The 11,193-nt window shown below is 36.9% G+C and overlaps 1 pseudogene; it reads right to left on the bottom strand.

Moving 5' to 3' along the window:
* Positions 1–1,301: 1,301 nt before the first annotated feature.
* Positions 1,302–9,769, bottom strand: LOC143574226 (serine/threonine-protein kinase PCRK2-like; annotated as a pseudogene).
* Positions 9,770–11,193: the final 1,424 nt, after the last annotated feature.

The raw sequence follows: 11,193 nt of genomic DNA, 5'->3' as shown, positions 1-11,193 counted from the left end.
ACCAAATGCTGATGGAAAAACAAAAGGAACGTATCCGGAAGAGGTTGATCGAAGAAGACGAAGCCGAATAATAAGAATAATGTTTTTCTTTAGTACTTTAATTTTTTTTTATATATTAATGTGTTTTTTTAATTAATGTGTGTTTTTTTAAATAATTTCTTGTTTTTTTAATAATACGTTTTTTTAATACATTTATAAAAAAATAAAAAAATAAACCCCTCGCGCCCCCTCTCGCGCCCCTCCACACCATGGCCCGGGGCGCTATCACCACTACCAACACCCATCTTATCAAGTTTCTCTCTCTGCCACACGTCACAATATTATTGGCTGGCGCCCCCACTCACGCCCCCCTCTCGCGCCCCCCACACCCCTCAGCCTAAGTGAATCCGTCACTGGTGCCCTAGACTTTCACCATAAGTAATAATTGGCCAAAGCCAAAGTTTGTGGCTGCAAACTAAGATACGAGCGTCACATCATCACCCATCTCAAATCACTATATACATACATATTATATAGTTTAACAACTTTTAATAGGTTTATGGAGGTTTGCTGTTATGAAATATAGCAAGGTTTTTGGGAAAATTTTGAAATATGATGTGAGAACCGTGAGTGTAATTCTTAAGAATACGAGAACAAAGACATAGCATATGTACTATTACAATGTAGATCATCTATGCAACTAGATCAATCGTAATTTTAAAAAGTATATAAGTTTTATTTATAAAATTTAGTGTATTTCTCTTACCGGTTAAATAAACTTTGTCACTTACGAATCAATGAGTGTTGTTTCATTGACTCATCGTCGCTCATATACCCTTGCAAGTTCGTAAAAAAAATCACCAAAATCCAAAATTCAAAAAAAAATATTTATTTTTTTTCAGCTTTCTTTTCTATTTACAAATATATATATATATAATCACTTAAGTATCTATAAATATATATGTGAAACTTCATCAAAAGTATAGAAATCTTCCAACAACTATCCTTTTTTAAATTTCTTAATGATGACATGGCAAGGGACATGAATGTGGACATTACATTCAAACCTTTGATTGAATAAAAATACTTTTTATTTCCTACAATGTTTATTATCCGACATATTATGTTCATTGGATACAAATTCTAAATATAGAAGTATTCAAACGAACAGATTATCTCTGAGATCAATGGAGCCTTTTGTTCTGTCGTAACTCGTATCACAATCGCTACGATACACAACAACCGCAAGCCTTTTTGAAACACGAAAACTGTTTGTGATTTTAACAGGATTAACCGCTTGTGATTGATCCGCAATATGCTGGTTAACCATTTCTAGCACCTCGCTCATCTTCAATATGCTGGTTAACCATTTCTAGCACCTCGCTCATCTTCGGTCTTGACTTCGGGTCTCTACGCAGACAATTACTGGCAATATAGGACAATTTTTGTGCTGACTTCAGAGAGTAATCACCTTCAAGTTTTGGATCAATAATTTTCTGAAATCTTTTTGATCCAAGGTAAGGTTTAATCCATTCTAGAAGCTTCTGCTCGTTCCAAGGCCGACTTCTATCCAATGCGCGCCTACCCGTGATAAGTTCATATAGGAACACGCCATAACTCCAAACATCACTCTTGGATGTGAGGTGTCCATCTGAAATGTACTCCGGAGTAGCATATCCCATGGTTCCTACAAACTGATGATATCATCACACTAAATTAAGAAATTTTATGTTGAAAACTGGAATTCTAAAACCAATCTATATGTCTATACAATGCAAATTACAAGACTTTGTTTTCCACAAATTCCATACACCACATTTGCTCCACCTGTTGATAGATATACTGTACCCACGAAGGCATTTACATAAACAAATAGGGTGCACATGATGACTTATATATATATATATATATATATATATATATATATATATAACACTAGGTTTTATCTCCCGTACGGGGGTTGTTTACATTTTTCGTTTTATAATATTTATTTTTTGGATTTAAATTTTCTTTATTGTAAAAAATTTAATAATATACTTTGGGTTTGATGATGAAAGAGTTTCACAAATAAATAATATATTATAACTCGTTTAAAAGGTATCTGGATTTAATGACCTATGGTTCGCTTATTTTTTTTACTATAAAAATTTCTTAATTATAAATAATATCTTTTTTAAAAAACTGGATATTAATTTTTAGTATATCCCTATTTTATATGATTTTCATATCAAATATTTGGTAAGTTTAATTTTTAGTTTAATGAGATGTTATAACCCGTTTAAGAGCTATCTGGGTTTGGTGAAACCCATACCCGTGAATTCAGGTCAAATGCATGAGAAGCCTCCATTTACAAATAAAACAATCTGATGGCTTGAGAGAATTTAGGGAGCAACCAGGGAGTTTCGTTTATATATATTATAGATATATAAGGAGAGGTTTATCAGGGTCACAAACTTTTCATAGGCCCAAAACGTATAATAAAATTAGGGCCCTTTTCATAAGAAAATTTGTTTTTGATCCTATAACTCCTATGTAAAATATACGCATTAAATTAAAACAACTACGTTATAAAAAAACAAATCATTACAAAATATAAAATAGCAAGACAATTATAAACAAAAAACTAAATTAAATCCTGTAACACCTTGGGGGTTGGGGGGGGGGGGGGAGTCAAACTAGTTTCCTATATATAATTCATTACTTTTTAGAATTTGAGGGCTCTAAGAGAAACTGGGGCCTAAAACGTTATATTATTTCATTTCCCCTTGAGCCACCCCTCTAGTTCATTATAGAAGACTAAGTGATTGTGAAAAGAAAATTAACATACTTAAATTGCTTTTTTTTTAATCGATGGTTAATTTTTCTGAATTTTGTACTCCTAACATACAAATGAGTATGTTTCTGTATATTAAAACCCATCAATTATCTTCATATGTTTTTAAGTTTCCATTCATTTACCTACATGTGTAAGTAATATAATATACAACCTACCTATGTTATTCTTTTTAATTTCATGAGAGGCGAATAAACATTACAATTCTATCATTTTCTTTTATTTTGAATTTTTGTAAGATTGAAAAAATGAATGATTCATTTTGTTCCGCATGTTCTCACATATTTATTTATTATGCTTCCCTGTGTGTGAGCGTGCGTGTAAAGTAACATGCACTAGTTGAGACATGACTGAGTCCTTTTTCACGACCTGGTCGAGCCACCCCGAAATCCGAAAGCTTAGCATTCCATTGATCATCAAGAAAAATGTTGGAAGCTTTGAAACCTCTTAAAATGACTACAAAATCAAAGTTAATGCTCTTGTTAGCATATAAATCAATAAACGTTTTCTTTTCTATTCTTTTCTTTTTGGGGTTCTTAACCTGAAAATCCATTTGTTCATGTAAATATGTCAAGCCACGCGCGGCATCTTCAGCTACTTTCAGCCTCATGTTCCATGAGAGATGTGTTTCTGATTTTGTTGATAATATGTCCCTCAGGCTTCCATTAACCATATATTCATACACTAAAAACAGTTGTACACCCTCTTCATCGTCTTCGGCACAATAACCGATTAGTTTGACAAGATTTGGATGCTCAATCGCCCCAAGAAGATTAATCTCAGTCATCCACTCTTTGTGCCCCTAATGTAGTATAAATGTATAATCAACTAATGGATATTCAAAATCGTCCACAAAACTTGCAAGCTATAAAGAGATTCACATATAATTTTTATGTGTGTTTTGACTTTGAACAAGTATAGCTAAGTTATTAAGGTTGGCAATCTCCAACACAACATGAAAACAATCAGGTTTTTGGTTGCTCTGTCTAACCTGTTTAAAAAAACAGGTCGTGTTCTGGCTGTCCAGATTAATTAAACAGGTCGTGTTCAGATTGACATGTGTAGCCCGTTTAATTATACAGGTCAACCTGCCAAACTGTTCAGTTAAGCAAGTCGACCCATTAGCCCGTTTATGACCCTTTTTTTACGACCAAACTTACTAACTCGTTTGATAATGCTAGATAATTGGGTTAAACAAGTTGTTTTAGGTTACATAATTTTAAGTTTGTACTGTATCACTTATGGTTGATGTCTTTAACATGAATAAAAACTAGGACTAGCATATGGGTCAGGCCAGGCGGGTTTGGTTCGGGTAGGAACTGGAACCGGTTTTGACCAGACCAAGATAACCGTTTTTTGAATCGACCTGTTTATTTGACCCAAACCAATCCCATCCGACGTGAGCTTGTTTGTCAGTCCTATTATTGACAGTATTCAAACTTCAATCAATTACAATTTAATGAAAATTTATCGAAATAACATGATGATTTGAGTTCAGAAACCTGCAATAATCTTTTGCTGCAAGTCACACCCCGCCTTCGGGCCTAGGCGTGTGACTCACAGTTGGTACCACTTTTGTCAATTTATCAAAGTTTGCAGCGGAAAATGTTAATTTAAAATATTTAATTTCATAATAAAGGGATTTAAATACCCTTGATCGTTTTACAAAATTTCTTGTTTAAGAACAAGTTTAATATATATATGCTTCATTACAAAAGTTGCCGAGCCACCAGCTGTAAACTATGCCTAGTTGTTCTTCTATCTCCACTGGCATATCCATCACTATTCTTTACTCCTAGTTACTTGAAAACATTTTCAAAATACGTCAGCTATATGCTGGTGAATACGCTGACTCAATAAAACATTTTCACAATTCGTAATGACACAACACCAATAGTGTTCAACAACTCAGTGAGTCTCAATCCCATTTCATCGGAACTAAACATACGCACAAACCACATAATCGGACTTTACTCGCCCTAGAGACAGTCACTTGCCTCATGGTGAGCATGTCTGTAGTGTGCCCACTACAGTACTGAAGAGGTAGGTCCCAGCAGAGGTGGTTAGGACCCGCAAGACTTCCTTAAAAGGAGACGTCTGCGCAGTTGAACACGCAAGACTCCTTAAACGGACGTCTGCGCAGTTGAACCCGCAGACTTCACCATAGGGACGTCTGCGCCGCGACCTACCAAACCCGTAGGACCCACCACGCTCAGAGTTGTGACGACCTCACATGCAGTACGCAAGCTGGTCCCGCAGGAAATGCCTCCCTATGGTTTCCAAGTAACCCGCCTGTTCCCGCAGGCGTGGGTACCCGCCATTAGGGACTGGCCACCCGCGCAGCATGGCTACACGCATAAGGCTCAAACTCGTAATAATTCAGTAGTCACCTGAAGAAGGAATGAGCAAAGCCGGGAACATTCCCGCATAAAGGCGAGAGGGGGAAAACTCCCGCCTAAATGAGCCAGTCCGTATAATAATGGAGGATCTTTTGTGTGATACCTGACGAGGTATGGACAAAAGATCTGACCAACGATACGACAGCTCACTGACAGCAGCATGGCAGACAACACGCCACAGCACTGTGACCAATAGCCGCCGCCTGCTCACCAACTCCTGCCATACCACGTGCCTAGCCTGTAGTTGGTGGAAAAGGAAAAGTGAACAGCACGCCTGGTCACTGTCAGCCGCTACCTATCCACCAATTACCAGCAGAGCACGTGTGTAGGCCACAGTTGGCAGAGTAGTAGGCCGGCTAAACCTCCTTGGAAACCCACCTTCGGCTATAAAAGACATCAAATGGTAATATCATTTCATCATCTAATATCTTGTATAATTTACCTGATAACTGCTCTAGTATTAATAACATACTTTTATATTCAAAGAGTAATATAGACTGATTCTCACGCCGGAGGGTGGTCACAAGGAGGAACCCCCCCTTTCTTAGTGACGAGCTCACGGTGTCTGTTTTGCAGGTTATCGGAAGAACCATCTTGCCGGAATTAACCCCTCGTGGGAAACGTCTCTTGGACCCTCAGGTTACTCGTAATCTGTCGGGGTTCGACTGGTGTTTCTTCAAGTACATATATGTAAGGATCCAGACACATGTGTATTTTAGCCTGAGTGTTTAGTACTACCTTGTATCAAAACGTTTTAGAGGATTTGAACCAACCCTCATGCAAATATTTCTATAACTCTTTTACATATGGATAACAGTCCATAGTTTCAAAGAGTAAATATCTTTTCAAAATATACAGTACATAGACATATTCACGTCATAAAACATTTCACACTATAAAAAGGTTTGGACGTATTCACCTTTTGTTGATTTCAAGATTTCTCACCAATAGATGTCTGATCTTTATCTCGGACCTATAGTACGAGAATAACATTCTATAAATAACTAGATCTACAATCTAGCTATAGACCTTAAGTCTATTTGTATAACCTTTACCTTGATATTCATTTCATTTTGTAAAACATTTATATGTTACCTTTCTTCATCATGAAGAAACGTATATATCAAGTTTCTTCTTTCATAAGTAATATCTTTATAAAAATAAAGGGCAACATTTCATTAATAATCTTATCTTATGAAAGCTTATATTTCACTTACTTACTTGAACAAGGTATAGACTATACCCTTGACTAGGGTCTAAGCTATATAAAATAATAATAACTTAAGCAGAATCCCTACCTTACGCGGGTATTTTGATTTGCCTAAGCCTTGTACAAGTAGCACTTCTACTTAAACCGTCAGAACCTTGTTTCAAACTCGCTTAACCACTTGACAGAGCATTAGAACTTCAATTCATGCACGAATTACGAGAAATCGGAACCACGAAACCTCACACGAGTCGGCACGTCTCCCAAGGTTGTGTGTGTGAAAGTGAGTGTGAAAATGAGATGAAAATGCTTCAAACCCGTAGCCCCCTTTTATAGGCAAAGTTTTGACCACCATCACGTAGCGCGATGGGGTTTTCTCCCTGGACATCGCGCAGCACGACGCCGCAATCCACCAGAGATTGCCACGTGTTGACACGTGGTTAATCCGGTTACTTAACCGGGTCATCGCGTAGCGCGATACCCCCTTCCTTCTGGACCATCGCGTAGCGCGACGCCCATTTTTCTAAACTCATGGGAAACTGCATCGCGTAGCGCGATGATCTAATCAGTATACCCGTCACGTAGCGCGATGGGTCTGGAAATCAGAATTTTTATTTTTAGTCCTTGAACTTTAGTATTTTAGCCAAGTGCGCCATCAAAACGCCACATTACGCCCATCGCCCGAGCCCGTGCCCGAGTCCGTGCGCGTGCGCGTGCGCGTCGGGTGCTTCGCACCCTCCGCTAGGACTAGTGAGAGTGGTTAGCTCCATAAGAACATTACCATGGAAAACTTCTTCATTATAAAGTGCTTTTATTTCTTTCCCACCTTCCATGTGGGATGGAGTTTTCTTACTTATTCCCTTAACATAATATGCTTCCTTTTCTTTATCATACCTTTTCCTATTACCTTTCTCATGATTATTTTTAGTCCTTTATATTTTATAAACTTGTCAAAGTTGGACCTAAACTTTGTGGGTGTTACATCCTCCCCACCTTGGAATGAATCTCGTCCTCGAGATTCGATAGAACAGATGTGGATACTTCTTTCTCATTTCCGATTCTAACTCCCAAGTAAATTCTGGTCCTCTTCGGGAGTTCCATCTTATCTTGACTAATTTTAGTTTTCGTCGTTTAAGTCTCTTTACTTGGAAATCTTCAACTTGTAGAGGTTGTTCTACAAATTTTAGATTCTCATTGATTTCAACATCCTTTAAAGGCATAGCTAAAGTTTCGTCAGCTAGACATTTTCGTAAGTTAGAAACATGAAATACATCATGTATTCCTTTCATCTCTTCTGGCAGTCGCAAGCGATAAGCAACAGTACCGATTCGTTCTAACACTTCAAATGGTCCAACATAACGCGGACTTAGTTTTCCTTTCTTGCCGAATCGTACAACACCTTTCCAGGGTGAAACTTTTAATAAAACTTTATCGCCTGCTTGAAATTCTAACGGCTTACGGCGTACATCAGCATAATTCTTTTGTCGGTCTCTTGCCGTTTTAAGTCGTTTACGAATTTGTAATATCTTATCTATTGTTTCTAGGACTATCTCAGGTCCAGACATTTGATTATCTCAAGTTTCAGACCAACACACCGGAGTTCTACATTTCCGCCCATATAATGCTTCAAAAGGTGCGGCTTGAATACTCGTGTGATAACTATTATTGTACGAGAATTCCATCAAAGGAAGATGATCATCCCAACTTCCTCCTAGATCAATCACACAAGCTTGGAGCATATCTTCAAGCGTTTGAATTGTTCTCTCACTCTGCCCATCAGTTTGAGGATGATAAGCAGTGCTAAGATTCAGTTGAGTTCCTAACGCTTGTTGGAAACTTTTCCAAAAATGTGAAGTAAATCTACTATCCCGATCAGATATGATAGATAACGGCACACCATGTAATGATACTATGTTGTTCACGTATATTCGTGCCAATCTATCCATAGAGTAAGATTCATTGATAGGTATAAAATGAGCAGACTTGGTTAACCTATCAATAATAACCCAAATAGCGTTATGTTGTCGGATAGTCTTAGGTAGTTTTGTAATAAAATCCATTGTTATCATCTCCCATTTTCATACAGGTAATTCAGGTTGTTGTAGCAACCCTGAAGGTTTCTGATGCTCAGCCTTAACTTGTAAACATGTTAAACATTTGGCTACGAACAGAGCAATATCCTTTTTCATCCCGTTCCACCAGTAGTTAGGTTTAAGGTTTTGATACATTTTATCATTACAGGGATGCATCATATACTTTGATCGATGAGCTTCATTCATAATCCTTTCACGTAAATCCTCAATCTTCGGTACCCAGATTCTATTTCCAAGTCTGAGTATCTCATCATCTCCTTTGATTAGAGTGTCAATTGTACCATTACGCTTTTCTTTGGAGATTTGGTTTTCTTCTATTGCTTTTTTTTTGAGCCTCCCTGATTTGTGCAATTAAATCTATTTGTAGTTCCAGTCTTAAGGCTCTAACTCTCTTGGGTTTTTCATGTTCTTTATGACTCAATGCGTCAGCTACTACGTTTGCTTTTCCTTCATGATAGATGATTTCACAATCATAGTCATTTAGGGTTTCCATCCATCTTCTTTGACGCATGTTAAGTTCCTTTTGATCAAAGATGTGTTTTAAACTTTATGATCAGTGTCAAGTTCGCCATCAAAACGCCACATTACGTCCATCGCCCGTGTCCGAGGCCGTGCGCGTGCGGGTGCTTTGCACCCTCCGCTAGGACTAGTGAGAGTGGTTAGCCCCATAAGAACATTACCATGGAAAACTCCTTCCTTATAAAGTGCTTTTATTTCTTTCCCGCCTTCCATGTGGGATGAAGTTTTCTTACTTATTTCTTTAACATAATATGCTTCCTTTTCTTTATCATACCTTTTCCTATTACCTTTCTCATGATTATTTTTGGTCCTTTATCTTTTATAAACTTGTCAAATTTGGACCTAAACTTTGTGGGTGTTACACTGCACTTCACGGCCATGTGAATCTCATGAAAAGGATGCTCCAAACTCATGATCACACCTTTATATACATTCCCAAATCCACCCTCTCCGATCTTCGAAGCCATGCTAAAGTTATCAGTACCTGCCTTAAGCTCAGCAACGGTAAAAAACCTCAGACTACTTGGTTTCTCGGCCAAATTCGATACATGTGACGTAACTGTATGAGAATTGGGTACGAACCCGAACCGGCTGTATAAAAAGTTTCAGTTCCAGTTGATTTGGTTTGAGTTTGAGTTTGAGTTCGGGTTTCATTTTCGATCTCTTCGATGTATTCAAAGGATAAACATCGGCAATGAAATACCATTTGCTGCTTTTCAAATCAACAAGTTGAAAAATGAAAGATATAAACTTCCAAAACTTGGACTCTAAGTATGAAACCGGCAGGAGACGAACTATAACGAAAATATGCAAGTAGAAATTTAATTATATAAATAGTTTTGATTTCTACATCTTCAAATTTGAACTCCTAATTCCCAATGAATTTTTTAGTTTTTTAAAGTGAAAAATGATCAAAACGTTCATTTCACTAGTGTAAATATCTAGACGCCTCAACAGGATTTTTGACTGTGGTATGACCGTTTGGTTGAAAATATAGTCGGATAGTTAATAACATTGCCGGCCGATGTGATTAAGAGTGGACAATTTTGAGGAGACACATTTCTGATGGACAAAATGATGACTTTGACCGGTGAAATGGTCATTTTTCGTTTTTTAATAGAAAGATGAGTAAATCATGGTTCTAATGGTGTAATAACCCGGGGCTTCGAGATATATATAGGATGCCCCAAGCGTGTCCTAACAAGCGGGCCTTTAAAAATATATTTTCCCAAAAATCAACGATAATTGGGATAACACTAAACCAAACAAGTAAAAAACCAAAGTTATATGTATCGAGAGATACGAGCTTGATTTAATATCTTAATGTTTATTGAGGGCTAAACAAAATGTGTATTAGACTATCACTATTGGGCGTTCTTAGTTTGTTATTACTGGGTTGAAAAAAGAATTGAATATAAAAACTATAAGTGTGTTTATTTAGTTGTTATTGTTTTAAAATTTTTGGCTCCTGCAATAACAGGAGTAGGAGCGGGCGCTAAGCAACGGCTGAGGCCCGCTTGTCTTTGGGTCGGCCCTTAACATGTTATGTACTTATATAAATTAAGTAAAAAAAGTTTTATAAAAAGGTTTAGGAAAGCAAATAATTAATAAAACAAATTATCAAGATTTAATATTGTTTTCAAGATTAGACTCACTACAAGACCGTCGATCTTGCGGGCCATAATAACATTCCAGAATAAATTCATTAATTCAAAATATTTGAATTAAATACCTAGCTTATATCATGCTTGATGAAATATATTTAGAATTGGTTTACGTGTTATTGCAATATTAATTGTATGGAAACGAGTGTTTTATCCGGCGCAATGCGCCGGGCAGGGCCGGCTCATAGGGGGGCTGGGTGGTCGACGGTCACAGGCCCAACACCCTGCTAGGCCCGGATTTTTATTTTTTTTTAATTTATATGTATTTTTATTAAAACAATATGTATATTTAGTGTTTAAACTCATTTGCGTAAACATTAGTTTGGTCTAGTGGTAAAGAGGTATTACTCCCAACCAAAAGTTTATGAGTTCTAGTCTCATATGAAACATGTTTAATCATATTTTTATATAAAAGTTTTTTACACAATCTAAATTATAACCAATTAAGCTTATATCAAAATTAAATTGTAAACCCAACAAAATACTCATTTTATTTAAG

Source organism: Bidens hawaiensis, unplaced genomic scaffold, assembly GCF_021521415.1.
Source record: "Bidens hawaiensis isolate Kalapana, Puna unplaced genomic scaffold, B.hawaiensis_p1.1 tig00026862_1, whole genome shotgun sequence".
Lineage (NCBI taxonomy): Eukaryota > Viridiplantae > Streptophyta > Magnoliopsida > Asterales > Asteraceae > Bidens > Bidens hawaiensis.
The sequence above is the reverse complement of the archived record's forward strand: the minus strand, read 5'-3'. Positions and strand labels throughout refer to the sequence as shown.